The sequence below is a fragment of the Leptidea sinapis genome, chromosome 1 (assembly GCF_905404315.1).
Source record: "Leptidea sinapis chromosome 1, ilLepSina1.1, whole genome shotgun sequence".
In the NCBI taxonomy this organism is placed as follows: Eukaryota; Metazoa; Arthropoda; class Insecta; order Lepidoptera; family Pieridae; genus Leptidea; species Leptidea sinapis.
In genome coordinates this window covers 34,089,049-34,116,695 of record NC_066265.1, presented here as the reverse complement: position 1 = coordinate 34,116,695, position 27,647 = coordinate 34,089,049, and the positions used below count along the sequence as shown (strand labels likewise).

The following is a 27,647-nucleotide window of genomic DNA, read 5'->3' as shown; positions in this document are numbered from 1 at the left end:
CTGAATGAAGTTTGTTTGACTTTGAATTTAACGTTTGCAAGAGAGACATTTAGGTAGACCTGTTTTAGATAATATGTTATATCTCTCCCAGTCTTCCGGTAGATGTTGCGTTCATTAGTGCGCAGTGCACCTACCTACCTGTGCTGGTAAAACAATGGCAGACAATGAAATTAGACTTTTGAAAACATAAATCCATTATTTCCAGACATTTTTGTCATTATTTACAGTGTGCCCAATTTGTGCGGAAATTTTGGTTGAAAGAAATTATTTTCATTTTAATATTTTTAGTGTGGCTAAATTAAAAAATATACCCCAGTGTTGTTGCCAGAAAAAATATTTTAAAGTTTTTGTTTGCTTTTACAGTCAGCATTGTAATCATATATCTACATGGAGTCGCACTGACTGAAACAGTTAAACATTTTCTTCTACTTGGCATACCTTTTTTCCTCAGTACTCGGAAAGAGCTGCTCGAATTGTCGATGATCCAGTAGTCTATGAACGGCTAGATGAATATGAGAACACTTGGTGTTGAGTAGAGACGTCGCTGTATTGTGTCTTCTACCGCATGATAAATGCGCAGTGGATCAGGGAGTGTTCCGAAGAGCTCTTTGACCTGATTCCTGCCGCCGAAATCCACCTTCGCACGACACGCCACAAGTTAGGATATCATCCCCACCTCCTGAGGTGTGAGGTATATTTTAGAAAAACGCCAGACAACCAGGGATGTCTGGCGTTCCTCTACAGTGCGGTTTTCAAGGGACTATCTTCCACGTACAACCGTAAGTCATCACTAGCAACACACACTGGATTTTACGGAGCTTCCCGAACACACTGCACACCTGATTGTGATTCGACGAGTGACCTCTTTCGCGATATTGGACCTGCCTAGCTGGATTGTTTGTCCGAGGTAGACGTATTCGAATCAAAGGCTTTCTCATAGTCCACGAACTCCAAGCATAGTGGATGGTTATACTCCTCCGTCTTCTGTACCTATAACCTGCCGCAGCGTATGTATGTGGTTTATGTAAAGCCCTTTCGGAAGCCGGCTTGTTCGGGAGGCTGGATGTCGTCAAACCTGCGCACTATACTCTCCAAAGCTCTCCTTTAATTCTCATTGTACCATACCTGAAACAATAAAACAAACATTATATTATATTATATTTTAAGACTTCGTTAAACAATGTATGTGTCGTATCCGCGTTATGGTCGTATTATCATAGTACCGTTAATGTACACTCACTATTAATAAATTCTATGAATTACAAATTTTGTTGCGTTATTTTTTCGCGACTATTTTGTAACATTTCACGGTTTTAAGATCAGTCGTGGGAAAAAACCTCTAATGCGGCCGGTTGTATTCGTTTTGTTGTTTAATAAACTTACACGGTTAAAACCCGTTTAATCGTAGTCGAAGTTAGGCCTTCATGTTTTTTTATGAAAGATATCTCATACTTTCTTATAACATCAGAGGAATCACAGGAGCGTTACCTACCTTTTAAAGAGTCAAATAAACAAACATGACAAAGTCACCGACATAGCTCAAATGATTGCGACTGAGGTGGAAGTGAGCAAGGCACATAGGTCAACGGACAGATGGCCGGTGGGACAGAAAAGTCCTCGAATGGCGACCACGTACCGGAAGATAGACCGACGGCAGCGTTGGTAGGCCCCCCTCAAGATGGACCGACGATCTGGTCAAGATAGCCGGAATACGTTGGATAAGGGCAGCGCAGGGTCGTTCGTCGTGGAGATATTTGAGAGAGGCCTTTGTCCAGGCGTGGACAAAGGTCTTCCGGCTGATTATGAATATAAAATCAAAAATCAAAAACCGTATTACACAATGGCACGAGGTGGGCGGGAGTCAACGGTATTTCTTACCAATAATTGCGCCAACGATGATTTTTTTGCAAAGGAACTTAAACTTGTTTCCTTGTAAAGTTTGTACATAAGAAAGTAATCACATATGAGTAATAAAAGTGGCCAAGTGCGAGTCGGACCCGCGCACGAAGGGTTCCCAACCATTATCTATAAAAATATCAATTATTAAGAATTACGATTGTTGTATTGGAGCTCCCTTATAATAAAAAAAATCAAGTGTCGAGTTATCCCGGTATATGAGGAACATACAGACGGGCGGACAACGGAGTCTTAGTAATAGGGTCCTGTTTTAACCTTTGGGTAAAGAACCCCAAAAAGCCTACCATTAATTTAAGGTTTTTTGGACAAACAATGTTTTTTCGGGTTACCAGTCCGGATGGCGGTTCAATGATTATATATAAGTGATCACCTCCGACCAAACGTTCTTGTAACAGGAGACAACTTACAAGATAGTGTTTAGTTAACTTTAAATATTTGTAGTAAATATTGAATGTTGCTTGCAGATAATTAAATAGTGAATAGTCAATAAGGGTCATAGTAACTTTAATTGGATGACGCGAAGCTACATATATTATGAGGACGAATACAATGTATTATATAATTATTGCTCAGAAATACTTGATACTTATAATTAAAATCTTTTTATTGAATCTTTTTTTGAATGGCTTGTGGGTCAACTAATTGTAAGTGATCAATTGCCAACAGTGATGTAATTTTAAGTAAAAAAATGTTCAAAACAAATGTATTATAAAATTCAAAAGAATTGATAAAAGACATTTATGTGGTAAAGGTCCTCCCGTAGACTATTAATACATTTAATTGAAACAAAATTTTATAAAAAAAAGTTGCAAGCTCGCTGTGTTTTTTTTCCGTCCGTTCTTCTCAAGTCTGAGCAATAAATTTTCGAATGAGTGTTAGTTTTAGAGATTAAATTAGTGATTTTGAACCTATATTGAATATAAATATTTAAATTTCCAATTTGATCTAGTCCACCCATGCATTGATGGTGTCCCAGTTTTAAGCACCCCAGCTGGGTGTAGCCGCTTTTTGTGTATACCGTACGAAACGCAATGTATGTACCACAAAAGGGGAAACATGTAATTTCCCATATTAAAGGTATTTGGTTTGGAGGTGACAGAAAATTCGTTATAGAATTAGTGAGATCATGACTTCTAAAATATTAATAGGTAGTTGCTCTACTTCACAATCTTTGTTAATATAATAATTGTAAAAAGAATGGGTCTGATGCAGTACTTGATAAAATTAAGCAGAATGCCTTATAAGCTAAATTACTTAATTTTAACAACCGACTTTTATTCACATAATAGCAAAACAAAAATAATTAAACCACACCATAGGTACCTACTCTTATCTCGATTTATATTATAGGTACAAAAACTTTAATTATATTAATTATAGTAACATTTAGATAAAGTCCAATTATATGTCAATATAAAAGAAGTATCCTTTCAAGTAATATTATTATCATGTTATGAAACACAATGTTCCCATAGTAAGTCAATATCATAAATTGCAATTACCTTCAGTTTCACGATTAAATTATTAAATCTAGTTTGAAACAAGATGGCCGCCAATGGGCGTAGTTTCTGAGCACAACTTTCATCTCCTTTTAAGGTTGGTCAAAGACCCATATGTTGTTTTGTTCTACGAAAATTTTATTATGAAAAAAAATCTTATGAATAGTATCTAATCATTTACTGCCTTATCTTTTTAACAAGGCAGTTCCCGAATTCTGCTTGGTGTAAAGTGTTAATAGATTTGTTTTTCAATGAAACGCTAGACGAAAAGGTGATAGTGATGAACTTTCAGGCGAAGAAAGATAAGTGATACCTGGGAGAATAAGGTCATGAAACCACGCGTTGTGTCCCAGAGAAGAGACATTGCTAGCAAGCGATTTTTCAAAATCCATCAAAAAATCCCCGTGCAGTAGAGTATCGTATAACGTTGTCTGATGATCGGCCGTATGGTGCAGTAGTAAGCAGGTGTACAGTCGCGTACTACAATAGTACAGTCCTACAGTAATAGTGTATGTGTACGACCCCTGTGACCCGGCGCCCCCATATACTCTCTTGTAAGACCACTGGAATAACATTTTCTTATAGAACAGAAGACAATAGAGTGATACGTGATCACCGCAGCCCACATTGAAATTCAAATATTTTTATTCAAAATAGGATGTGACATCACTTATTGAAAGTCAAAAAAACTACCACCCATTCCAAAATGAATGCCAAAGAGAAGAACGGGAGCAACAAACTCAATATGTTTACAAAGTAATATCGTACAACTGAACTTATTATTTAATAGTCTGAGGGCGGTCGCTCCATTCTCAATCTGTGGTATCATTAAGAAAGTCATTTATGTTATAGTTGCACAAACGTTTTTTAACCGACGAAAAGATATAAAAATAATTGCGTATTTTTATACAATCTAATTAATTAATCTAATTCTACTTACGATTATTGTAATTTTTGGAGTCGGAGAATTATCTAATTCGTTTCACCCAGTCGAAAGTTTTGAGGTAACAAACATAAAAAAAAGAACATACCGACGAATTGAGAACCTCCTACTTTTTTGAAGTCGGTTAAAAAAGAATTGTGAAAATCGGTTCATCCAGTCGAAAGTTCTGAGGTAACAAACATACCGACGATTTGACAATCTCCTCCTTTTTTGAAGTCGGTTAAGAAGAGCGACTCTATTGTTTTCATTTCTGACACAGTCAGAAACCTTTCACCTATCCTATTGGGACATATCCTATTCTGACAAGCGGGTCTTGTCAATAATTGTATTATATTTTATGAAAAAATATTCTTTGTATTAAATTACTTACGCTTTTTGCATATCAATGTTATATTATATAAATAAAATAACATTACTGATGATACGAGTAAGTCACACCATCTTTTTTTGAGTCGTTAATCTATTATTTAAGCACTTTTTATAGCCCACTTAAGGCTTGTTGATTGACACACATTTGACACACGGCTAAGGAGAAAAGTGTGCTTACATTGGCTTTAAGCACACTTTTCCCGTTCCGTTATCAGACTGCGAATGATATGTCCATTTGTATAGAACGTCATTGATTGGTGTTAATGTGCTGTGATGCTGATTATTATTATAATTTTATTATGAAAGTCAATAAAGAATTTAGAAGTGTAAGTATTTATTTTTTGACAGAACTAGTAACAAAAAAAGTTAAAACGTTACAATGAAATCTTCAAAAACAAAGCAGCGATATATTACGAAAATATCACTTGCAACAGTAATGAAACTGTAAACGGTCCTGACGCAACAGGACGAGCGCAAGGGGGTGAAAGGGGAACTGTAAAGAGATAATGTGGCCGTGTAGTACATTGTAAGATAAGTGTATGATATTGAATGTAATAAGTAACTCCACCAGAGCGGTAAGCTAATATCGCTGAAACCTAATATTTTGCGCATGTTTGTCCGTCTGTCAGTAAGTAACGTAATACTGACGTTTCAGACAATAGCTTCAAATTACTTGTCAAATGTTTTACGCTTCGTTCAATGTTTGGTTTATCTTTCAGCACCTGTAATGGAACCACCGATACAGAATATTATTACTACGTGACAAGTTTAACGCGAATATTCTCATGACAAACAACTCACAAGCGACACTACGTAACGTTTGTACCACGGTCCACGGAACATAAGGATTGATGATAGTAATAATAATAATAATAACTCTAGACTATATTATACATACGTTGTAGCACAGAGTAGCGATAGATACTTATGGTAGCTCCGTATGTATATTAGTGACCGTAGTGCCATCTCGACATTAACGGGAGAGATGCAGCCTGTTGGCGATACATTATATTCTCTCGTGAAATTGGCAGTTTGGAAGGAAATTCTTTTAACCTACTACAAAATCGTATTTATTTTGATGTCCATCACTTAAGTAATACAATCTTGGCTCATACGTTTTATTTGTTTCTTTTTTTATGTCAAGTTCTTAACAAGAAAAATTGTAATTTAAGCTGCGTATAATATTTTGTATATTCTACCTTTGGTTATACTGCGAAAACTACTGAACTGATCGGAATAAAACTTAATACCATAAGATGCAGCGTGTTTCGGAGAAGGTTTTAGAACATGTTTGTTGGTGATGACTTATCCGGAACCTTAATATGACAGACAATTTATACAATGAGAGGGCGCGGAATACTTAATATATATGACAAAACAACGTTTGCCGGGTGAGCACTTGTAAAGTATATATTTAGCTATTAAGACATTTTAGTAAAATGTACAGTTTAGTAGTCTAACACTTTCCCATTTTATAAGTAGAAAGTGTTCTTTTCTTGGTACCGAAGCGATCCGTATTCCATGACATAATTTAATTACACCTGATATAACTTTATTTTATAACGTTTTTAATAATATACTGTGACGGACAATACAAACAGGAGCCTTAAAACACCTGTTAAGCGGTATAACCTCCCCGCACTGCTTCATGAGTTTTGCCTTTTCGAAATCTCACTTGTGTTGTATAGTTTACACGTTACACCGCTAGTACACGTGTTACACAACGTTCGTAATATAATTATTATTGTAAACCACTTCCGTTATCTGAACACGTTGTCATTAGCCATTAGGGAAATATCAGCCGCATTTCACTGTACGAGGACGTTATGTCAATGTTCATATATTTAAATAATACTCTTTTTCCTTCTTACAATATTGAAGTTTTCCTCAGATCATTTATACGTAAATATTAAAATCCGGCTCCTGCCGACTCCGCATCGAACTACAGATTTATTTATGGAAGAGGAGGGCAAATGACCACTCAGCCCCCCACAATCTCTTGCAACACCGAGACACACAGGAGCGTTGACGGCCTTTTAGAAAATGTAAGCGCGCTGTAAAGACAGCAACACACCGACATCACCATCGCCTAAGTCATCTCTAGCACAAGCAGTGACTACATCTCCCATGGTTACAGTGCGTACAATCCACAGTTCCAGACCAGACAGATGAAGGGCTTGCAAGCCAAACATGTTTCGTATAGAATTCTTTTTTATCTATCGCTTAGCTTCCAATAAACCGATACATATTATAAGTTGTATTGAGTTAACATGATAAAAAATAAATGCATTTTTATTTTTATTAAACCAACTATATTAAAAGTCATTCACAGTTCTAATTTTATTAAAATTATTTATTTATACAGAAATAAAAAAAAATATACTTACCAGATCAATGAACCTAAAACTAAAAACCTTAAAAATATAATAATATTATATTTTATATATATATTAAATATAATTATATTATAATAACAAAAACATATTATTAAAAGGAGTCCCTTTAGGCAAGGTGCCGAAGATACAGGCAGCGTTTCCCCTTTGAATAGCTAGACTAATTCTTTGTCCGAGGTAGCTGCCAGCCCATTTCTCTCCTGTGAGCGCTAGGACCCCACGTACCAAGAGTCTCGACACCGAATGGGACAAAATCATATTCGGAGCCTAGACCCCTGTATTTGCATGCTTTATATTATAATTTTATGAATTACAATTATCAAATAAGTGCCTAATTATCATGTAGCCTCTTAATTAAAAAATAACAAGCATTTTAACTAAACACTTATTACCACATCTTCTTACATATTTGGTAGAACCGCTTATTAGATATACATACATACAAATATTTAGATAATCCTATAAAAGTACAAGCCACATCTTCCACATTAAATAACTATCGGTTTTCCTCGGGAACTCTAGCATTTTCGGGATAATATGGCCTCTCCTGTACCATATTAATTATCGTTTATATGTTAATCACCAGATATAGCCTTCAATCACATTTTCTTACAAATAACTATTTTCATCAATATTTGTCTTGCCTGCTCAAGTCATACTCGTGTTATAAAACGACAAACATATCATAATGCAAATCTACAGATTTATATAGAGTACGTGGACATTTTAAGACAATATTGTCGTTTAGAAGTAAACATTTTATTTACTGTTAAATAAGTACTTAAACAATCCAGCAGCACGATTGTAAGTTATAACGACAGAACATTTAACTTCATAAATAATTTATAACAAATTTCTCAGTATGGTATGTACGTATAATAGGAAAAGTTGCCTCAAAGCCTCAAGTTTTCAGTATAAATAGAACCTGATTAATAACTTTCTTTCATTATATAATCGGTGCACGTCAATAATATGAAAATTAAATAATTATCGTGCCTCATATATTTCCAATTTGTTAAAAATATTGTAATTAAAAGAAATTTTGTGATCAAGATTACGTAACGGACAATTATGTCAGTGACCTTTACAGTGTACGGTTGACGGTTGTTGATGTTGACACTTGTTTTGTGACCACTCACCACACTCTAAATGAATGTAGTACTTACCTTGTGTTTTAGAGACCCGTACCCTTCAAGACAAATTTGTCAGTGAAAAATAATTTATGAATTATTCATTCACACAGAACCGTATTACGTATGATCTTGAACATCAAAATTATTAGGTATTTATTATACATTATTAAAAATATGTCATGATTTATTATAAAATTATTTTTAGGAGTCTATTACATTATGTCCTGAACACGTCCACCTCGCACTTGGCCATAAATCTACTAGATCAAAACTGTAAAATCTCTTGCCTCTTGGTAAGATCTCTTAATTGTATTAAATCCGTATAATCAGTGAACACATGTATAACAAAATATATGTATGTGGAAGAATAATTTAAGAAATAAATCAACAGTTGATATTGTTTTTATTTGTTTGTGCAATATTAAAACAAAACTCGTTGTATAGTGTTTTGGCTTGGGTACCCTTTCAGAAGGTTGTTTAACTCTAGCTAGGGTAACTGAGGACAACATTTTAGGAAATTAACATGCGAGGGAATAATATTGGTGTTACATTCAAAAGTTGTATGTATTTATACAATTATGCAAATCATAATATTTGTACAAAACGCACTGAAGTTGCACATTCCTATCACATCGTACTTTATGAGTTATAAACAAATATGGGCTTAGTGTTTGGCCATAGAGAGTAATCTTTTGTTATATAAATTCATTCAATTTAGCTGGTTGTTGGTCGTTTGACTGGAGCCTAGGAATAAGAAAGAGTCAGGGTGAAAGTCTATTTAGATAAATGGAGTATCAAAGTTCATGCAGTTTTTTGTCAAGATTTTCGACTTTAATTCAACTTGGATCTAGTTTTCTCCGATCGGCTTGGTACTCTGTCGACGTTGGGTCTCTGCAGCATATATCACTCGTCACGGGGAGTGCTCCGAAGAGTTGCTCAGGTTGGCACCAGCGATCGGATCTCATCACCACCAGTCATTACGTCAAAATGTCAAAGGAGTATGGCAAGAATGCATGTATTTTGGGACCCACAGAAAGAAGTGGCGTACATCATGGAAACTTAATAATAATTGTAGAACGTAACAAAACTAAGAAAAAAGCAAATCGTAAATAAGTCTAAAAAAGTGGGAGAAAAAAGATATACCAAAAAGTATAATATAACCTAAAATTAATCAAAATCTATTGTTCAATCAATAATTGGTATCTTAGGTCTATGCCTAATATTACTGTCTGCTAAAAGATAATATAATATATGTGTGAAAGGTTGGCCAGCAGCTAATAATTGAGGATTTACAATTCATTATATTTTCAAGCAGGTATCGAATCTTTTAAAGATAACTTACCTACTGATTTTAGTATCAAAAAACGATAATAAGCTTATTGATTCTTATTTTGAATTACTACTGAATTACTGATTTGAGTAGGTATAGATAGCTTGATGGTGTCGAAAATCCATATAAAAAATTACTGTCATGTCAATTAATGTAGATGTCAATTGCGCAATGATTAGTTCCGTTAGTGCAAGATGACTTATTATTGAATAAATTATAATAATTTATTTCTTTTGACTCCCATATCTTAGCACCTCAATATTTTTGTATAAACATCGTATAAACTTAAGTTTATAATTAATATAAACTTGTACTTGTACGATGCTTCCTTAATTTTTAAATTATATGGGTCCATTTCACCCGCATCATGTTGACGTGTGGTATTTTACAAGCGCGCGGCTTGATAGAAACTTTTTGCCTCGCCCAGCCACTTTGTTGAATCAACTGCTGCAGCATTACCGAACAGATTATGACAGCTTAGAGCATAGGTATTCCCACTTCAAGGTCCGGCAACGCAAGTCTTGACCTAAAAAAACCTGTAAAAACTTACGCCGTGACCACATTCAACGAAGGACACCAAACGGACATATTCTTTCACTCGCCGCGCCACACATATCTTTTTTCGTTCCTTCTCGTACCCTGACCTCCTATCCGGCCTAACAGATTCAATGTTATAGATTTATAATTTATATGTTTCTCACTGTTTAGTCCGTTTTTTTATTTCATCGGGCTTTAAATTACAACAGTGTTACACAAGACCACTTTGAAAACTTATAAGTTACAACAAGAATACCTTTTTTATATTTTCTGAGACAAAATAACCAGTCGAACGAGGGATAAGCCTTGCGTATCACAATTCAGTACCCAGTATTCAGTACCCAGATTTTAGAAAAATAGAAAATTCTGAGCGACATCGCAAATGAACTCGTCACCTTGACACAGCCCAGTTATTTCAGTAGCAACCAAACTAACCTAAAAATTGAACGAAAATTTTGCTGGTTTTTTGTATTTTGATAAATTTTCTAAATATTGTAAGTATATTCTTCTTTGCACACTTGTAATTTTTTCCCTTATTGTTAAAATCGTAACGCTAATATATTTTTAATGAAATGTCACAGTGAGTAATATTTAGGTAATAATTAAATATCGTATGCAAACCAAAACACAATGTGTACATATTACTGCTTTACGACAGAAAGTAGTGAAGAAGGCCGCAGTGGCACATGAGTAAATGTGCTCCAAGTGGCACACATTCTGTGCAAAGAAGCCTCCAGTCACTGGTAGTCACATTACACAGATATTGAAACACCTATTATTCATTGAGGAGATATTATCGGAAACATTATGAAACATGTTTCGACTAAGAGAACATAATATGATTGTTTTAGCTGTTAGCACGAGTACTACTCGTACGTTACGACACACGTGGTGGGTGTGACGTGTCATATCAACCATCGTACCATCAGCCGCCCGACACCTGTACTGTATCTAACAATAGAGTTTGTTCACTTTCGTTAAATCCTCGTTAGCATTTTATACTGGGTGAGATCGTGACTTGGCATCGTTTCTAACTTTCGATCGGAAATCAGAACATCTAAGCTGTGCCCGTTTAAGCCTTAAGATAACTACACGTTGGTTTATTTTCAGGGTTCTGTATCGAACGGGATTTCTATTACCAAATATATTTTAAGCCTCTAGAAGAATAGTCCATCAATAACTCGTCCGCTAAGCTTTGCCCTTGAAGTGCGCAGCGGTCAAGTGTCCTCTACTTACAAAATTACGTTTGATTCCCGTACAGTCCGCTTTCAGACACAGAACGTGTGACGCGAGACAAAAAGTGACAAGAATGCCAAATTGCTCCGATTTACAGTGTAATATTCAAAAATAGTATCAAACCAAAGCTCACTGTAACAACTCTTCAAACAGTTTACGTCTCTTCTTCATTGCCTGTATAAGTTTTAATTCTAACAGTTTTCTTACATTTGGGGATAAACAACCCATAACATAAACTCACCATTAGTAATAAATACTTGCGCTGGAGGCTTCACATAAGCAGCATTACCTGAAATCGTGAGGAGCGGGCCACGATGGCTGTAGGGTTAACTATCTCCAACAGATAACAACTGACAATGATTTGTGAATAATTTCGCTTGCATAAAGACCATAGCTATAACTGCTGCAGTTAAATTAACGAGCTAGATAAGTTTACATCTTACAATCAACCGTATTGTGTTACTAACACGAGTTGTTCATTATCTTATACTAATATAAACGAGGTAATACAACGAGATGACACATTTTTTCATTGTTAGGTCTAAATAATTAATAATTAATTTAACTAGCTTAATCTACTTCTTCCGAAAAAAAAACTTTTTAATAAATAATCTGTAGTGTGAATCAATGTTTTTTTGTATAAATCCACTTTGAATTATGCGAAAACGAAAACGATCGTAGGTGTCATGGCGGCCGGTTATGACGTCATGGCTCAATAAATAATTAAATAAGATTAATAACATCATTATCTGTGTTTCTCTGTTTTATCTTTTTGTGATATTTTCGTTTGTGCTAGAGAACTTCAACAAGTGATAAAGGCTTAACCATGTAAACCCCAAACAGACAGATCCAACAAAAATAAGTGAAATATTCAAAACAGACCTACACACAATATTTCCTTCCCATTAGTTGATAAATGATTAGTTAATTTTTGGAGAAGGAAATTGTAGAGACATCCTAATTTTGAGTTTGTACTTCACAAAGTTTAGTCGGACGATCTCACCGACCATTGTCTCAGTCAAAAGGGCCTCACCAATAGAGTCACGTCATTCATGTTTATAGAACTCAATATTATATTCTCGTAAGTGGTTCTAACAAGTTAGTGACGGGGCTTTATTTCGGGGCGATGAACCAATCTAACTCTCATCTAATGCGAGTTTATTTCGTCGCCAGGAATTTCCTCCTTTGTAGAAGTGTAATATAATACAAATACACTTATAATATACTAGCGTATAGACAAACAAAACGTACGAGAGAGAAGAACATCTATAACGGAGATACAGCAAGATTGAAGAGGGAATCGAATCTATTGGTTCTGTAACCGATTTTGATTGTCAGGTCGTAAACAGTCACCCACGCTTGTCATTAGCTGCTTAGTATTTTAAATATTAAACCACTTGCTAACGCACACATTGACATATCAATATTGGTATAATATATAGTATATTGTACTTCCTTCGAAGGCTTTGCACAATATATTATGTACCTATAGCTAGTGATAGAGTATCCCCATGTATGTTTATTTATAAATGTTTATATTGCTTTTTATGGCACTGTTAGATATTATAATATTATAATATTTACTATATTTTATATGATTACAACAAGTAAATAATTAACAAAATAATTAACAAAAATAAAAATAAACAAAACTGGATAAGTCAAGGCTTAAAAAAAAGTTGTTTGAATAAACGTAAACTAAGATGTAAATACTATAAAAATAAAAATACTAGTAATAAAAATAGATATAAGACATATTCTAATATTCTAAAAAAATGTATTGTGAATTCAAAAAAAAATGAAAACATTAAGTATATAAACAAACATGATAATAAATGTAGAGCCACATGGGCAGTAATTAAAAATGAAATACGAGACACAAACTGCAAAGGAAACATAGAAAAAATTATAGTTAACAACACGACAATAACAAAACCCGTTGATATTGCTACTGCCTTCAACAATCACTACATTAACTTAACACATAAAACAACACAAAAAAGTATTAAAAAATCATATAATATTAGTGCCCATGTAAACTCAATGTTCCTAAAACCCATGACAGAAAATGAGGTTAGACGAGAAATAATGTCTTTAACTAACTCCAATTCTGTAGGTTATGATGAAATCAACACCAAAATTATTAAAGAGTGTGCTAATCAATTAACTGCCATTTTAACACATTTAATAAATACATCGTTTGAGACGGGCACTTTTCCTGACGCCCTGAAATATTCATTGGTTAAGCCATTATTTAAAAAAGGTGAAAAATGTAATATTAATAACTATCGTCCAATAACTTTGATACCCATATTGTCTAAGATATATGAAAAGTGCATGTACAGAAGATTAAGCGAATATTGCGAAAAATTTCATATAATTAGCAACGAACAGTTTGGCTTTCAAAAAAATAAGTCCACTTCATTAGCGCTATTCACTCTTGTAAAGTCTATAGTTACAAGTATCAACAATAGCAATCTAACTACTGCACTATTTTTTGATATCTCGAAAGCCTTCGACTTAGTCTCCCACAATCTGCTACTAGATAAGCTTGAATTAATCGGTATCAGGGGTCCTACACTTCAGTGGATAGCATCATATCTTAGCAACAGGCAACAATGTGTCGTTATTGATAAGATAGATGACAATGGAGATATGGTCCCTTTCTTGTCCGAATACAAGCACAATAAATGTGGCGTTCCACAAGGAAGTGTGCTGGGCCCTATCCTATTCTTATTATATATAAATGATATTATTAACATAACCAAACATCAATGTGTGTTATTTGCTGATGATATCACAATCGTTGTAGCGTCTGAAAAAAATAATAACTGTATCAATAATCATGAGATTGAAATTAATAACACTATAAATAAATTAATACAATGGCTTGATATAAATAATTTGAAAATAAATCTTAATAAATCCGTATATATCAATTTCAATAAATGTTATAATCCTAAATACAATATACAACTAAAAATAACGACAATTAAAGAAGAAGCACATACAAAGTTTCTAGGAGTAATAATAGATGAGAACTTCAATTGGAAAGAGCAAGTAGATAATATATGTAAGAGAATAAATAAGTTCGTATATGCGCTTAAGCAAGTCAAAAGAGTAACAAGCTTAAAAACTGCTATAATGACTTATCACGCACATGTAGAATCAGTACTGCGCTACGGGTTTATATTATGGGGACACAGCACAGATATCAAGAGAGCATTTATTGCTCAAAAAAAGTGTATTAGGGCAATGTACGGGATGCATCCTGAGCAATCGTGTCAACCCATATTTAAAAAACTAGGATTGTTACCTTTGCCGTCGCTTTACATCTTCGAGATATGTATGTTTGTAAAAAAAAATAAAGAATTGTTTAAATCAGCTAATGATCTAAATCCGCGGAAACGACGTGATCCACAAAGACTCCTTCTTCATGATGTTCCAAAAATTACCAAATATAATAAAAGTTGTGTATGTAATTGTGTTCGTATTTATAATAAGTTACCGAGTAGCATAAAAAATTTAAATTCTAGATTATTCAAGAATAAGCTATATAGTTGGCTAAATGATTATAATTTTTATAGTATTAAGGACTTTATGGAAATGAAATTCTGATTATATTCATTGTGTTTAAATATTTGCATGCTAGGAATAGTGCTGGCAAAACATGTAAGCTCTTATTATTTATTTAAATTTAAACACCATTGTATACTATGTTTTTTGCAAATAAATATATTATTATTATTATTATTATTATAAAAAGTAAATAAAATATGTATCAAGTATGTAAATGTATATTATAAATGTATAGTTACATAGTACGTACCTACGTATAATACACCTGAATAACTTTTTGTTGTTGTCTTCATAAACCGTTTTGCAATCGAGAGCATTCCGATAGGCTGGGGCCGGGCCAGGAGTAACCTTTAAAGGCCATAATGATAGTTGTATAACGAACATTTATTTCAATACCTTTATATTACAGGCTGCAGGTGGCAGGTAAGGCAGTAAGGCGTGGGAAACACTTGCAATGTTAAAGTTTACATTTACTGAGCTCCAAAAAGGTTTTGACAAGAAGTAAGCTTATTATATTTATGTTCATTATGTTATGTTCATTTATCTACTAGGTACCTACTCAGGTAGTGATGGTGAGTAGTTTGTACGGCGTTTTATTAGTTAATCAAAAATATTAATATTGATTAAATAATGTTAGAGTTTATATAATCTGTGTACCTAATGTGTAATCAATTATTCGATAAGATAGCCATTTAGAAAAATTCATATTTCTCATATTTATAGAAAATTATATAATTGTGATCAAATATTTCATTCATGTCTTTAATTAAAGATTTTTTAATATTACATAAATTATTTTGCTCCAAACTCCTATATAGCCCATATTATGGCTGCAAGATAACCATATTCATACTTTATAAACATTCATAATCACATAGGAACGTCTATATTCATCATTAAATGTCTGCACCTACCGGGATTCGATCCCGAGACTTTTATAGCTCAATAGGCACTTAGTCACTAACCACTGTGTCGTTCATATGGCTCGTCCAATTGTATTAGGTCAAGGTTTATTATAACAAAGCAATGAATTAGAAAGAGCATTGTACTTGTATCATTATTGTAATAATGTAAACTTATCATTATTAGGTAAGGCTTCACCGGCCGGCGCGGCGTGGCAACAGGTAACACGTGGCGGCCCATGTGCCGTGTGCCGTGTGCGGTGCGACATGTTATCGTTAGTGGACGGCTGTTCAAACTGTTCTATTTTCAAAAGTTAATCTGAGACACCATTCGTATAGATACTCGTAACAAAATGTCTCGAAGTGCAGGTATTAAGTAATATTGTTGTTTGTATCATTTGTAATATCTGAATCAATATTTGTTTGCAATACTTTAATTGGCCTTGTCTTCAATTAAAAATATATAAAAATGTGTTTACAATATAATATACTTATGAAATAATTAACTAATAGTGATACTGACTTTATTCTATACTTCTGTGATGTAGGCTTTCATAACTCACATTATTACATGACACCGGGTAAATGTAAATTTTTACGGGGATTTACCTAAAAAATGAAGAAAAAAGATTTTTAGGCTTAAGTGACATCACTATTTGACAAAATAGTGTTAAAGAAAAAGACTTCCAAATTATATTTTTTCTTCAGTGTAATTATCCATACAGGTGTTATTTTCTGTAAAGTGTTTTCGAATCACGACATTAATGTTGATCAATAATCGGGCCTGTCAGGCAATCCACTTAATGATATTACCGATTACCGCCGCCCATACTCTCCTGCAACTCAAGAGGAATCACAGGAGCGTTTTCGGCCTTCTAAGTGTACGCTTACACTTGTAAGTAATATTAAAGTTATTATTTAAGTTTTCTATTAATTTCGTTTCCATATTTACAGTTCACAATAATTTACAGCCAAACTCAAACAAAAAAATTAATTTATTATGCGTCGGTCATGGAAATATACGATGAATTATGTTAGTACTGAATATATTATACCGTGGAATTGTTGAACAATTTTCAATTATATGTTTTGATTGGAAGTTGTTAAATTACTACAGAGAGTACTACAATGATTGTAGTTTTGGCAAGTGAGTAACAGATTGAAATAATTATTAAATAATTTATAAGAAGTCTTGTTTGCTTACGAAAGGTAAACCTTTACAACAGAGGTTACCAATCTAATAGAAAGGAAATATAATACTTGTGATAATCGAGTGGTCCCGGGATTTATTGAAGTTAAAATGTTAATTTTTAAAGGATTTTTATTGAAGTCAAAAAGTTCATTCTTCAGTTAATTTGCACGACTGTAACCAACCAGGCAGAACATAAAGGTCACATACATCTAGCGCCTAGTTAGCGCATACAATTAAATCCTTTTCGATGACATTATATTAAGTCATTCTGAATAACAATTCAAATTAGTAATTAATAACACATTCAAACAGTAACAATGTGACTAATAAAATTATTCTCAATTATATTATATAGTACACGCATCTGAACAATGTAAATAATGTATGTATGTATGTAATAATCTTTTGATTACTGCGGAATTGCCTAGTCATGCCACAAATACAGAAACAAAGAAAAGGGAAAATTTCTATTGCAAATAACAATTATTACTTTTACAGTGTGTTATAATTCATAAATATAAAACAATTTAACATATAAAAAGCTAGTTCGAAGTGTTCTCCATTGGCTGCAATACAGTCCTGTTAACGTTGAGGCACGATGTTTATCAATTATAGAAGCACGCACTCTTTCCATGGGAATGTTCGTTACCAACCAAGACTCCGTAGACCGAGCTTTATGACCCGGCGCAGTCTTGCTGGAAGGACCACTCTTGGTTATTGAAAAGGGGCTTCACTACCTTCTCAAGAATAGTATCTTGATAGACTTGTGTCTATGTTTTTCACAAAAGTATGGCTCAGTCACTCCTTCATAGCTAATACCCCACCAAACCATCACTGAAGTGGGATAGTGCTCACGTTGCACTCTGTTGACTAATTGGGAAGCTTCCTCAGAGCTTTGAGCATAAATACGGTCATTGCGTTTGCTAATGTTACTCAATTGTAAAAAAAATCTCTTCCGTAAACTAAGTACCGCTTCAGTAGTTGTTTCGATTTTACCACCCTATTCTTTTTTATTTTATCAGATAAAAAATGACCAGTAGATACGTCTCTTATAGGCTGAAAGTTATAAGTCATCTTTTAAAATACGCGACATGGTTCTTGATGCTATCTTCATCTCCCGAGATAAAATCTTTTGCTTGCGTACAGGATTTCTTCGAATTCTTTTCCATACTGCTTTGACCATCTTTTTGGTATGAACACTACGTGGACAGCCAGACAGATTACAAACAAGACGCTGGTGTCCGCGAAGTCGTCCGTGTGGACGATATAAAGCAGCAATAATACTATACCTGCATCTAACGTGAGTCAAATACTATAGAACCAAACTCACCACATAGCCTTGTGCTTTCCTGGGGCAAAAAAAGATCAGGGAAGTCCCGAGGGTGTCGTAAGAGGCGACTATGGGAATTTACCAGTGAGAGGATCCTTTGCACAGGGCATCACAGGGTGTCGGCTAAACTATGAGTACCACAAGTAAGCGTGTAAGCATTATTTTTTGGATTGAAGGGCGCCGTAGCTAGTGAAATTACTGGGCAAATGAGACTTAACATCTTATGTCTCAAGGTGACGAGCGCAATTGTAGTGCCGCTTAAATTTTTGGGTTTTTAAACAATCCTGAGCGGCACAGCACCATAATGGGCAGGGCGTATTAATTACCATCAGCTAAACGTCCTGCTCGTCTCATCCCTTATGCTTATAAAATATAAAACCTTGAATGTCTTTGCCGGTGACTTTGATTCTCCTCTGATTCGAGAGTATATGATAGGTAATAAAGTGAAGTGTTAACGGACACTTCAGTAACTTGTGTTTTGTTTTTCAGTAGCCCTGTTATTGAGTCTACCACAGAACGGGCAGCCCCATTGCGCCTACGGTAGGAAGCCAGTATGTGGCAGCGATGGCTTCACCTACTTCAACAGGTGCGATTTTGAAGTTGTCAAGGCAATCCACAGAAACCTTACAATAGTCCATTACGGAGCTTGCACTCATCAGAAAGCCAATCAGAAGCACATGTTTTCGGTGTAATAATTGACAAGAGTCGTCATTCAGTTAATAAAATATATCATAATATAGTGAATGCTTCAATTTGTTTTATTTCTAAACTAGTCACTCGTCCTGAATTCTTTTAGGCTGAATTTGATATAAAAATGTAACGCCTTCCTCTTTTTAACAGCAATGTGTTGTAAACGAACCTATAAAATAGTATATAAGTATTTATATACTGTATAAGTGAATTAACTCTTTTCAATATTACTATTATATTTTAAGATTAAGCATGCAAAGAGTTTAATTTGTTAGTTGCCCAACTAAATAAATAAACATTGGGTACGATGTTTACCTATGCATTATTGCAATTCAAGTAGATTTGTTTTTTAATTTTAAACGAAAATACAAATATAGAAAATCTTTCGTATTAATATACACGTACAATAACTATATTAATTAATTGAAAATAAGTTTAATCTAACAAGTTTTCTGGCTCAAATAGAATCTAATTGTTACACAACGTATTAAAAATATAAAGTATCTTTACTGCGATTTATTTGTATTTTACTGAGTAAGTAATTTTTGAGATTTTTCAATCGGTTTAAATTTTTTAAATTAAAGATAAATAAAATAAAATAAAATTAGGTTCGGTCAGTGAACAATGAGCTCTTTATTTTGTGGATGTTGAAATTCTATATCGCTCGTAGTAACGTCGGCACGAGTCATCTACCTAAGTGAGCGCGATCTTAATTTACCCAGAGTACTTAATTTATTTACCATTAGTATATTATAAAACTCATATATTTCGTATTGTTACACTTGATAATGATAACGTTCCGAGGATCTGTTTCCACACTCACCGTTTGAATGTGTAAGGTTCCTCTCCAGTGCGGTGTCGAGCAACTTTCTGCTTCTTTCTTTCACGTACAACGGTTCACTATGCAATCAGCTTCCTTAAACTGTGTTTTGAACCGATACGACGATACGATAAGATTACGATACGACAAAGTTTTATTTCAGTGTTATGGTGAGACGATACACACAACGATTTAATACTTTGTGTTCTTATATTTATATTTTAATACTTATCTTTATTACATTTACGACAATAACTGTACAATCCCATGTGCATCTCAAGTAGTTGTAAACCTTTTGCTGTCACCTAACTATTAATATTTAAATATTTTTATTAGAACTTATATTTATAACGTTAAAATCTACAACGCATCCAAACATAAATACCAACGTTACAATAAGATTTATTAATTAAATAGCCTGAGGGCGGTCGCTCCATTCCATTGTAAAAGCATACCTAGGTATATATCGACGAACAAATTTTTTAAGTTTAGCAAACATTTTTAGTTTGACAAGCTTTCACCTGCTGAATTGAATCGCTTGTTAAACTACTCCTTTCAAATCTATATATATAAAAGCTAAATTCTAGACTAAACATATAACTATATATTTTAAATAAGAACTGTGGCTAACTCAGTAATAATAATTAACGATCATGCTGTAATTTTTCAATCAAACCATTTCGGTGTGAAATCGTAATTAATAATGTGGCAGACTTAAATAAGCACACGTACTTGTTATTGCTATAACACTTGACATCTGTGCAAAATGCTTTTAATACATTTCCGTAAGTTCCCACTATATTCAATTTACGAAATTACTGCATTATTTTACGAAACAAATTCATTTTCAGTTTCATTACTTCTTTGGCTTACCTTTCAAAACAATGCAGTTAGTGACTGTATCTCAAATATGGATGGAACGTGTTCGGATTACCACACTTATAACGATATTTGTAACATGTTGAAAGTTTTACCCCGGCTGTTCTATATAAAAACAAAACGCTACGAAGCATGCAAAACTAAAGATCCGATACAAGTATCGAAAAACAAAGTATTGAATATAAAAAATGAGTATTATAGAAGACAAAGGTTCGAAACAGAATCGTAAGGCATTTATTGTAACCAATTAGTAATGTTCATCTTGTTAACTGTTTATTAAAATTATTTGTATATGAATCCATCTAGGAACACAGATGATGTTGTAAAAATATATTTACTTCAACCCATGCAGAGCAATGAACAAGATGTGCCCGATGAAACCGAAGTATCTGATATTATGTATTACATACTAACTGGGTTATCTCAACGACGGGGACGGAACAGACTCAGTGGAAGTAAGAACTTGTTTGAACGAGGACATCCAGGTATACAAACAATCCCAAATGTTAAAATAAATAAAATATTCCAACAGTTAAATAATAAAAATAAACCAGTCAAGTGCGAAACTGACTCTCACACAAAGTAATCCGTACCATCTTTAAAAATATAACATTAATACATTTTTAAAAGGTTTTTTTGAAGTTGTACTTCTTTTGGCGCGATGGAGAAAAATGATGAGAGTGAATTTTTACGATGCGCGCGCACACCGACACCTGAATTCTACGTCGTGAAGTTAGTTCTAAGTGGCATGAAAATCGATAACTATGTTCAAGTTGTATATTCTAGTATTTTTATATTTAGAACACGTGTTTCGTAACAGTACAATTAAAGAGTGTGAATAAATAAATATTATTTTGGTGTTTATATTAAATCAATTTCATATACGACGGTGATAGTATTTACTAATAATTTATTAGTATATCTATATATATATATATATTGAATATTAGTGATAAAACTGATTTGAATAAACTGTTTTGAGTGCATTTATAGATTTGAGGTTAGTATGTATAATTTATTTACATCGTTAATTAAAAATTATTATGTAAAAAATATTTTTCTTTCGTTTTGTTTTATTTCTGGTATATTAACTAAAGTTATGTATAAATAAAAAAAAAAAAAATCTATACTTGTTAATATTAACCTTAAATAATAAAATAATAATTTAACTTATTTGTTAAAATTTGATTTATTCATACGCCAAAGAAGTATAACTTCTAACGCGTGTACATAAGTACACACACTCTTTTTTTTATTTACATTGCGAATATTTTACGATATCATGGTTTTTAAATTGTTATTATCGCGGCAATACTAATACAATCAAATTTCAGTTATATAGTTATTACGGTTTATGAGATACAGGCTGCTGACAGACAGTTGGACGGACAGAAAGACAAACGGACTGCAAACTCTTTGAAATAGATACCCTGTTGGGTACCCCTTGGGTATGGTAGCCTAACACAATGATACGACATAAAGGAGGCAGATAGTCCTGTACTTCCCCGGGACATAAATAGAATAGGGAAGTCCCGGCCCAAGGGTGTCGTAAGAGGCGACTAAGGAGATTTACGAGTGGGAGGCTCTTTTGCACAGGTTTTGCCGGCTACATTATGGGTACCAAAACGACGCCTTTTTCTGTCGTGAAGCAGTAATGTGTAAGCATTACTGTGTTTTGGTCTGAAGGGCGCTGCTAGTGAAATTACTGGGCAAATGAGACTAAACATCTTATGTCTCAAGGTGACAAGCGCAGTTGTAGTCGCGTTCAGAATTTTTGGGTTTTTCAAAAATCCTGAGCGGCACTGCATTGTAATGGGCAAGGCGTATCAATTACCATCAGCTGAACATCCTGCTTGTCTCGTCCCTTATTATTATAAAAAAAGGTAAACGAATCTCTTAATATTTGAAGCATCATATTCATATCATATTGATTGTATGATCACACATGGGAGAATATAATTTATTGGCAAATGTGATTGTCTTTGCTAATAAAGTTGGTTGTTGGTTAAAGTTTTAATAATAATGTCATTTAATAATATAAAAATGGTCGTCATATATTATATCTTCAGTTTAACCTCCAAAGTTAACTGAAATGGAAAAGAGTCCAGCTAACATTTCTCACTGTATTTTGAATATAACCTTTCACACTCGCCAATGTACTGATTCTGATAATTTAAATTTAAATTATAACTTATGGCGATGACACAGCTCTAATTGTTCATGGTTGGGACTGGATGACCGTCATGAGGTGGCTGACCACAAATCTCTTCACTCCAAACTATGTAAAACCAAATTTATCACTTTTTCTACTACATAATCTAATCGGCCATCTACAAAATTCGTTTTTTTTTTTTTATTTTAGCGACTTCCGAGCGTAAGAAACCCGGATATACAATTGCAATTGACAATAGTGGTTCGGTTACGGATCAAAATCATTTCCATAAAGTGTACGCGCATAAGGAATTCCCGAGCTATACCATGGATTCAAGATGGCTGTACTTATCTAGGCACAATTAGTTTCAGGATGGTATGGACGTAATATTATAATTAGTATAACATTGAGTACACATAATATATTATTTCCAATGTTAAAAATAAATAAAAAAGCAGAGGAGTTTTATATTGTGCAGACTTAGAATATACGATTATATTATAGAGAACCCCACATCCTAATACATGTCCAATTTGCGTGCTAGTAGTTTAATATTTTAATTCAAAATAGGATGTGATATCACTTATTGAAAGTCCAAAACTACCACCCACTCCAAAAAGTATGCCTCAGACCTGAGAAGAACGGGCAAAACAACTCGGGATTCATAATACCAAGGAGCTAATTCCAAGAGTGGCTGATGAGCAAAAACAATAGATTCGCTTTCCTCTTCGTTCTTACTATATCTCCGTTAGAGATGTTCTTCTCCATCGTACGCTTTTTTTATGAAAAAGGAGGACATACGAGCGTACGGGTCACCTGGTGTTAAGTGATCACTGCCGCCCACATTCTCTTGCAACGCCAGAGGAATCACAGAAGCGTTGCCGGCCTTTAAGGAAGGTGTACGTGCTTTTTTGAAGGTATCCAAGTAGTATTGTCTCGAAAACACCGCATAAGGAAGTTCATTCCACAGCTTTGTAGTACGTGGAAGATAGTTACTTTAAAACCGCACTGTGGAGGACCGCCACACATCCAGATGTGGGGATGGTATCCTAATTTTTGGCGTGTCGTACGAAGGTCGAATTCAGCGGCAGGAATCAGGTGAAACAGCTCTTCGGAACACTGCCCGTGATAAATGCGGTAGAAGACACACAATGAAGCGACGTCTCTACGGAACGCCAAGTGTTCACAGAGCACTGGGTCCCCGACAATTAGAACTGCTCTGCGTTGCATGCGATCAAATGGATCGATTTGATACTGGGCGCGCCAGACCAGAGATGACAGCAATACTCCATATGTGGCCAGACCTGCGCTTTGTAGTGCGCTAGAATGTGGGTTGGCTTGAAATATAGACGTGCTCTATTTCAAGCCAACCCACATTCTAGCGCCATTATGACGCCCACTTTCTTCGAAGCGAAGGCTTTGCCCTCCAGGTGACCGCGGAATTGGCAATCACTCGAGAATCCCAGTATTACGATAGAAGGCGAGGCTTTATGGGAATTTTTGTCGATGAGAAGAGCGATGATACGACAAATGAGGTTTTTTTAGTGGTAACCACGCAAACTGAAGTCTTCTGGAAGTTAAATTGTACAAATTTCAATTTATCCCATTCCGCGACAATCTCAATACAGGACTCGATAGAAGGATATTACCAAGGCCCGGGAAGGACGCTTCGAGCCGAAAGCGATCGGCCCATCACGTTGCCTCCCCCCGTCTCCAAGGTGATTGAAAAACTCCAGCTGTCTCTCCCTCTCACTACACGTACAACTGCAACACTACAGCTATCCAGAGTACTGCACTACCTCACGGCAGCCCACAATAAGCGGGAGTGTGCCGTCGCAGTATTTCTGGATATGGAAAAGGACCGTGTTTGGCTTGGATTGACCTATTAAGTCTGCCAGACTTCAGCCCCCCGACCGTTGGTCAAGACAGTCGCCAGCTTTCTTAAAGATCGTCAGTTTCGAGTACGGATAGCTGCCTCCTAGGTCCTCAGCTAGGGTGGTAGCTGTACGACTACTACTACGCATTGCTTGGTACGTGAGGAACACCACGATACAGAGGGACTTAGGAGTAGAGAGCCTGGACGACTTCATTAGGCGCCTCGCCGTCGCCATGTTCACGCGAGCCTCTGGCACCCGCGGCCACCTGACGGCCACCTGACGGCCACCTGACGGCCACCTGACGGCCACCTCTTACCGCGGGATCTTCTGCCGCGGGTTGTTGAACAGAATAAGGACGTACTCGATCCGCTACCCGGCTGATCACTCCGTATTTTGTCACGAGGCTCGATAGCAAGGGCCGCTTTTAGCTACATTTTTTACCAAAAAGAAGAAGACAATATCAATGGGAATCATCCATTTTCTCACCCGAAGACCTGAGCATATCCATGTCCAGCGGTAGAAATTTGGGGCGTAGGGCATATTGCCATGAACATCATTTTCCACGCGCCTACGGCGCGCGTGAACAGACTGATTAGTCTACTTAAAAAATAAGTAAGTTTTACATATTAAACCCAAGTGGTCACAGTAACACACACATTGGAAAATCAAAATTGGTCATTCAATGTCGGGCTGTTTGTTGTACATTCTAAGTTTATATTAGTATGGATTTTTTTTCTGAATTTAAATTATTATTATTATTAATTATTTTCCTTTTAATTGTGATTATGACATATCTTAAGTTTTAAACTGTAATTTAATTTATATCAAATAAAACTCAACAATGTTATGTAAGTAATTTAATTTAAGTTAAGATTGTTTGTATATCTATGGGTAATGCCTGAAAATAAAATGAAAAAAAATAAACAAAAAATGTTGTCACCTATTATATCATTAATTAATTTACGTTATACAGATAGATATATACTGAGATCCGTTCGTTTGTCATTTAGATTCGTTTCTACGATACTAATGGATGTAAATGGACACATCAGTTCTCATAAACTGTTATTACGATGGCATACGGCCCGTGTGGGTGTAATCTTGTATTCTCTACGTGCTTGCTGCAATACCATGATATGTATCTTGCAAATTTCCAAGCAGCATATCTACATAATATTACGTAATCATAGTAACTTTATATATTATGCTTACAAAACAACACGAACGACGCAAAAGTTATCATTTTTTCAAGATAGTTAAGTTAGTAAGCTATACACGAAGGTATTGTATCTAGTAGCTACACGTCTGTCTAACTAGCAAAGGGGAACCATTGTAAGACAGGCGTCACCCATCACTCTTCAATAATATTATATTATTATCTCTACTTCACTTATGGTCGCCTGGTACCAATAACAAAAAAAAAACTGTGCGAATAGACTTCTTAATTTTTCTTTCTGTCTCATGCACTGGTAGGGAGACAGGTTAATATGATAGACTTAGAATATACTATCGTGTACACCACCAGGCAGCCTGATAATGACAGTGTGACCAATTTGGACTCTTAGATATTTTTTTTTACTTCTAGACAGAACCTCTTACTTGTAGACTACCGATGAAGACAGGCCGAGCTTATTATACTTTAGTGTGCGTGCATTGCTCAAAATAAAGGTTAACTGTTAACCTCAATTTTTTCGACGTTTTCACAGCTGTCAGTCTATCTAAACGTTTAAATTATCTAAGGGTTTAGTATTAAAAATTTACCACTTGTCTTGACTTGTACCCATAGATTTGATTCCCTTTTCTATCTTGCTATATATCCTTTATAGATGTTCGTCTATACGCTAGTATATTGTAAGTATGGTCAAATACATCGTTTTCGTACGTATTTATCGTGTATGGGGAACTATCAAGAGATGTGTTGCCGGCCTCTAAGGTTCACTCCCAGTATGCTCTGAGCTCGAAACTGCTTGGGAACTTGTATACTTTTCCACAAGTGCGTCTGTCTTATTAATAAACGCAATGAAAAGTTACTCTAAGTTAAAATTACTTCTCCCTGTCATGTAATTCTGTAGTGACAAAGGTTAAATAGAGACCAAAAAAACCAATTTGGAATAACTTTACTTCGCGTTTATAACACACTGTGTGTTATTATTCGAGATAAGTCACTGGAAATAGACTATCAACTGGTAAGACAAAGAAATACTGGAAATAAATTACACACATCGGTTGTGTTAATCGATTTCTCCCTTGTAAATGATTGATTAGCGGTGGCACGAGAGTTTCTATTACCATCTGTGCACTCAAATTGTTCGCACATGCATTGTTAAATATGTTAAAATTGCAAATTATGATTTAAATCAATGTATTTGTTGAGTAAGTAGAAATGAGAGGGAGATACAAAATATTATCAATAACTATGACAGCAGCTATATTACAATTGTTAGATTTATATTCTTATAACAAGCTTATATACACAAGGGTCGATAATTCTTGAAATCAAAAATAGTCGGTGCGCTTTTTGTTCGTTCCAATCTCTTATTTTTGATGGTTAAAAAAAATACATTACCATGGTAAATGTTCGGAAAATATAAGCCCATAAAAGGAAGTTCATAGAGAAAACATTTAAACTGACATCATCAATTAGAGACATTTTTAATTCAACAATTAATGCTTCCTCCGTGATGAATGACAAAATGAAGCTCGACAAGATATGCTCGTAAGAAAATCATTGTTACAAGAGCCATTGTGCTCCCGCTGGTCAATGGCAAGCTGTATTCAAATCCCCTTTCATCAAATAATAGGTCCTATGAAATTGCCGTTCTGCAGTACTAAAAGCTTGGCAAATGGGTGCCCCACGAACTCAATGATC

The 27,647-nt window shown here is 34.7% G+C and overlaps 1 protein-coding gene and 2 long non-coding RNA genes across 5 annotated transcripts in view; 2 read left to right on the top strand and 1 right to left on the bottom strand.

Annotated features, from left to right (window-relative positions):
• Nucleotides 1-27,647, bottom strand: part of LOC126966184 (cerebellar degeneration-related protein 2-like) — a 92,327-nt gene that overhangs the window by 41,899 nt on the left and 22,781 nt on the right. The gene's annotated exons all lie outside the window — the stretch shown is intronic.
• On the top strand, nucleotides 16,083-19,104 carry LOC126966411 (uncharacterized). Of its 2 annotated transcripts, none has more exons than XR_007729728.1 (3): nucleotides 16,083-16,207; nucleotides 16,793-16,985; nucleotides 18,850-19,104. It is a non-coding gene; the product is annotated as an uncharacterized LOC126966411 (long non-coding RNA). The 2 variants fall into 2 exon arrangements; XR_007729727.1 differs by lacking the exon at nucleotides 16,083-16,207 and adding an exon at nucleotides 16,229-16,733 and having other exon boundaries at nucleotides 16,810-16,985.
• LOC126966418 (uncharacterized) lies at nucleotides 20,582-25,887 on the top strand. 2 transcript variants are annotated; one of them, XR_007729734.1, is made up of 5 exons: nucleotides 20,582-20,655; nucleotides 20,722-20,974; nucleotides 21,056-21,234; nucleotides 23,112-23,276; nucleotides 24,530-25,887. It is a non-coding gene; the product is annotated as an uncharacterized LOC126966418 (long non-coding RNA). The 2 variants fall into 2 exon arrangements; XR_007729729.1 differs by lacking the exon at nucleotides 24,530-25,887 and having other exon boundaries at nucleotides 23,112-23,380.